Raw genomic sequence first — 5,826 nt, forward strand, 5'->3', positions numbered from 1 at the left:
AAAATAAACACTAACCTTATCGACCTCCCACCATGCAGGATAAAGTTTAGCTTGTCCATTGCCCAACGCAAATGATTCATCTCGTTGATTCTTCAAGTGAACGGCGTTAAAAGACGTCGGCATAATTGTATATCGTGTATTTCTTTTATTTTCCTTAAGTTTCCTAATTATTAGAAGTTTTGACACCCACGCATCGATATGCTGTTTTACAAAAAAAGACATATATTAGTAACTTACATAAATTTACAAAAAAATAATCAAATTAAAATATAAGAAAAACACCCCTGGCTTCGCTCATGTAGATAAAAATCAACTGCGGTCTTAGCCCAAAGGGTGTTATCCAGAATTGTGTCCGTAGTTGTTTCCTCTCCACTTCAAATACCGGTATGGTACTGGCCGGTAACTCATACGAGAGCCAACTTGAATCCATCATGTCCGTCACATCAGAGGGTTTCTCAAGAATCCTACATATGACGCCATGTGAATCGGGCTCTTGAATGGTGGGAGGGACCTCTGCAACGATGACAGTGGCCTCTTGAACGGTGGGAGGGGACTCTCGAGGAATTATAGGGGCCTCTTCAACGATAGGAGTGGACTCTTGAGGGATGACAGTGGCCTCTTGAACGGTGGGAGGGGACTCTCGAGGAATGATAGGGGCCTCTTCAACGATAGGAGTGGACTCTTGAGGGATGACAGGCGAGTCGGGCTTCTTCTTGCGGTGTCTTCGCACTATTGGGGTATACGGAGACTTAATAGCACGTGCACGCCGTCTGATGCGTGAACTCTGTCGTGCAAGAAAAACCCGACGTAAAGCATCCACCTTATCGGTCCGCTAAATAATTAAATACAAATATCAGTAAATAAACAGACATGATATTTAAACAGTGAAAACAAAGACAAATATATTTCAAACTTTCAACCAAAAGACAAAACAAAGACAAATACTAACTTCACAGTGTTAAAGAATACACAGTTTAGCAGAATTGGCAGCAACCGAATAAATTTACTTCAACCAAAAGACAAAACAAAAAGACAAATACTAACTTCACAGTGTTAATAAATAGATTAGCAGTATTGGCAGCAACCGAATAAATTTACTAAGCAATCTAAGTGAAATGATTAATTTAAGTGAAATTACGAGTAAATTTATCATCAAGTTAAATATGGAAAATCTTAAACTTACCTCGTTGCGTAGAGTATGAACCTCATTCTGCAATGATACTACCATCTCACGTAGAGCGGCAACCTCACCACGTAAAGTAGACACCTCCACATGCCATGCACCATCGTTATCGAGTAGAGTACCGATCTCCTCACGCAAGTCATTGACCTCATCACGTAACTCCCTTGACTCATCCCATGGAGGTAGAGAACAGGGAGATAGAAGTCGTGGCATCTTTGCCGGTCGCCTATCATGAGGTGATGGTGGAGAAGAGGCTCATGATGTGACGGGATAGGTGATGGCTCTCGTTGTAGAGGTGTATAGTCGGGTCGATAGGTGATGGCTCTGGGTGAGGTGATGGCTCTCGAAGTGGAGGAAGTGGAGGCTGCTCATACTTCGTGCCATCAAGAAAACGTTGACTAGCTTGCCACCAATCAGTGGCAAACTCAGCCTCCGTGGGTGTCAGTCTAATTAATGGAATGTTGGCCTCCTAAAAATATAAAAACTCAAACAAAGTTAAACGTCTACTATTAATAACTTGTTTATATATGATAGTATTTGTGTTAACTTACATTATTTATTGTCGCATATGGAATTAAGTCTTCCCAATCCAATCCAGGAAATAGCCCTGGGAATATCATTTGAAATTTTTATTGCATATGTCTTCATGGCGGGAAAGGCCTCGAATATCCAAATCTACAAACAATATAATAACAAACATTAGTAATTGTTAAATAATTAATTATAATTTTGAAAACATTATATAGAAATTCTTACCTTAAAGGCCCAAACAAAGCCTGACAAAGTGTATTTCAACCCATCGCCCCGCAAACTTTTACGGTCATCAAAGGTAGACGACAACTTAGTCCAGGTAGCTTTCCATATATACGAACCCCACGGAAACAGATTCCATGCATTTAGGTCCTCTACCAATAATATTAGCTCCTGAGGAATAGGTTGTCTGGCCTCTCTGCCTAAAAAGCCGGCATACAAAAGTAGTAGAAGGCATACTTGGACAACTTCGACGTCATTCATCCGAGTAAAACCATCTTTCTTATTAAATAATTTCTTCATGTCGTCGACGTGTAAGTTCGGCTTCTCTATTGACTCATCAGGAAAAACCCTGGATAACCATGATGGACGGGTGATATGACGAGTGTACCGGCCTACATCATCGTGTCCGAATCGTAGACCAGTGATTATGCAGAACTCCTTCCGCCCAAAACAAGTATACGCCGGTGGAAAATGAAACCATATCTCTCCTCACCACTTTGTATACTGTCGGGTAGATCTCTAGTTATGGTATGAAGCCACAAATGGGTCAAATTAGCATCTCCACCCGGATGTTGTACTCTCAGCCATGGCCCGAAGCAGGTTTCCTCAAACAATTTTCTTTGTGCAGGTGAAAGCTTCGAAGCAATTGTAGTGGCTAGGCTAACTTTATTCCTTAATGTCAATGAAGCCGAAAAAATTTCTACAAAAAATAAACATACCAAGTTAGATATACCAAAAACTACACTGTCAAGATATACAAAAAATAATAAACATAAATAGTAGTTTATTCTTGAAACTAAAATTTGCAACACTGTTTTGTCTTTTGGTTGAAATGAAAATCGCAACGAGATAATGAGAATCGCAACGCTGAAATGACTATCGCAACGAGAGAATCGCAACGCGAAATGACTATCGCAACGAGAGAATCGTAACGCGAAATGAAAATCGCAACGCGAAATAAAAATCGCAACGAGAGAATCGCAACGCGAAATGAAAATCGCAATGCGATTTTGGTTTCGCGTTGCGATTTTTATTTCGCGTTGCGATTCTCTCGTTGCGATAGTTATTTCTGCGTTGCGCTTTTCATTCTCGAAACTATTCTTCTTCTGCATTACTTCAACCAAAAGACAAAACAAAGACAAATACTAACTTCACAGGCTAAACAGTTTAGCAGTATTGGCAGCAATCGAATGAATTTAATAAGAAATTTAAGTGAAATGGTTAATCTATTATTGAAATTACCAGTAAACTTATCATTAATCTCAATATGAAAAACCTAAAATAATGCAAAAATTTCAAAATAAAAATAAAACAAAACTAACCCTCGGAGGTTGATTTTTCATTTCTGAATGATTGTGAGGGATTTTTGACTGTGAATGGTTGTGAGGGATTTCGCCGGCGATGGGGACGAAAATCTTCGGAGATAGGGACAGATTTCGCCGTAGAGAGTGAGAGATGAAATGGGAACTGAGTGTTGTGATTTTGGGTTTGAGGTTATGAGTTGCGATTACTGTGGACGGTTCAGTTTCCGATTTATTAAGAAAAATTCGTGTTTGGAATTAAAAAAAAAAATACGCGTTAATACGAATGGCACTATGTAAATCGCGTTGCGAAAGTCAGAATCGCGTTGCGAAAGTCAGTATCTCGTTGCGATTTTGTATTATCGCATTACGATAGTCAGTATCGCATTGCGATTTTCCCAATTCGCGTTGCGATTTACTTATTCGCATTGCGAATTGGAAAAATCACAACGACACTGTAGACCATCGCAACTCGATTTCCAACTATCGCAACGCGAAATGCAACGCGAATTTGCGATAATGGAGATCGCGTTGCGAATTAACGATCGCATTGCGATTTTGTTGATCATTTTGATAAATCCGAAAAAAATTAATTAAAATCGTATATTATAAGGTATTTTTATCATTGAAGCGATTTTCTCACTTCAAAATCATTACCGGACTTTGACAAAAATGTTAGCAACCAACTGCTGCTACATTTCTTGACTAACTTTCCAACAAGGTCCTCATTGCTCCTCTTTCTGATGTGACATCGCCTAGCTAGCATTTACTTAAAGCAACCATCTTTCCCGCCCAGTCTAGATGGGACAAGAAAACTAATCCTTGAGCCTTGTACCTTGATCGAAAAGGAGATTTCGTAGCTTCCCTAATCTCAAACCTCTAGTTTTATCACCGGCTCGGTAAAACCCTATGATGGTTGCAACTTCCAACGTACCAACCCTTAAAAGAATTGCTTGTTTCGTCCTATCACTATGAAGAGGACCCTTCCGATCAACCATCCACTGTGACCAGCTTACCAGAATTGGTAAGGACTTTCTCGTTTCTATTCTAAAAACCTTCTGTTTCTAGAGTCTGTGAGAGGAGCTCTGATTGTTTGCCATTGTGTAAGATTCTAAGGTTGCAGTAGTAAACCTGGATCCATTGCTCTTTTTTTAATTTATCTCTTTCTTGTCTTCTCCTGCCCCATCCGTCTAGTAAAATTTTATGAACTCAAATGCCCATTTCCTGCTTCTTCTCATTCCCCAAACCCTAGTTGGCCTTTGGATAATAATACCTCGCTGACCTCTTCTTGCAAGAATGCAAACTCTCAACTCATCCTGCAAAACCACTGAAAAAGTGATGTAAAAATCAAATAAACGCTAACCTCGTGGAAGAAAACCACCAGGAGTTTGGCTATGACAACCGCTTTTACGATAGAGTTGAACTTTAAGTGGGGTAATCTGGACAAAACCTAAGAAAAGAGACTTTTCGCACACTAAAGAACTCGCACTCATGTTGGTGATCCCATATGACGAAATCCGTAAGTAAGAACGATAGACTGATTCGTTTCCCCCCTTTCCTATCGTCTTTACGCTTATCGACACAACAGTAACCTAAGAAAGACCTGAAATTATAACATTCTTTAGAAAAAATCTAAAGGACGAAGAACCGGTTGATTTCCTGATACCATGAACAAAACCACTATATACTTCTAGAGAGAAGGAAGAAGATTTTCTCTCACTAGAAACCAAATTGACACTAACTTCAAATGTTAATGTGACTAAATCTTGATTTTTAGTTGTGTTCCAAAAATAAAATACATCTTATTATTTCATTAATTTAATAGATTATCCTAAAAATTGAAGGCTCCGAATTCTTTTTGAATGTTTAAGGGAAAAGGTTGAAATATTAATACTAAAATTTTAAAATTTTAAAACATATAAAAAAGTGGCATTTATCCCCAAAAATCAACTTTTCATTTAATATTCCAGTCAGACACAGTTTATACTATATTTTTCGATTTAACACTCTTAGTAGGAAGGCGCGTCCCTGCACCGCGCTTTACGTCATGTGGTCAAATATGTAAAAAATCCGGGTTCTAGTTTTGTAAATATTTTTAAACGGATGTCAAATACATTTTTAATTTCTATTATGGTGACATTTGTGTAAAATGTACCACACGGCTGAGTTTATTAGTATTTTAGTGTCACAAGTTTATTTTTTATAATAATAAATTTTTTATAATTTTAAAAATTATAAATTTATATATTTTGAAAAAATATTTTCTTTTAAAATTAATTGTTTAAAAATATAAAAAATATTAAAATAAATTTTTAATTACAATTAAGGGATCAAATGAATTATTATTCATTAATTTTTAGTTTTTAACAACAGTTAATAATGTTTATTCATTTTTAATAAAATTATTTTGATTTTTGCATTAAAATTACATAATACGTATAATCTAGTATATGAAAACTTTGAGGGTAAGTATTTTAAAATATGAATAATTTTATAAAAGTTTTATAACTAGTATTTCTTTTACAAAATGATGATGATGATAATAAATATTTATAATTTAAAAAATTATAAATTTCATATAGTTTTGAA

This window comes from Hibiscus syriacus, unplaced genomic scaffold, assembly GCF_006381635.1.
Source record: "Hibiscus syriacus cultivar Baekdansim isolate YM2019G1 unplaced genomic scaffold, ASM638163v2 tig00002237_pilon, whole genome shotgun sequence".
Classification (NCBI taxonomy): Eukaryota; Viridiplantae; Streptophyta; class Magnoliopsida; order Malvales; family Malvaceae; genus Hibiscus; species Hibiscus syriacus.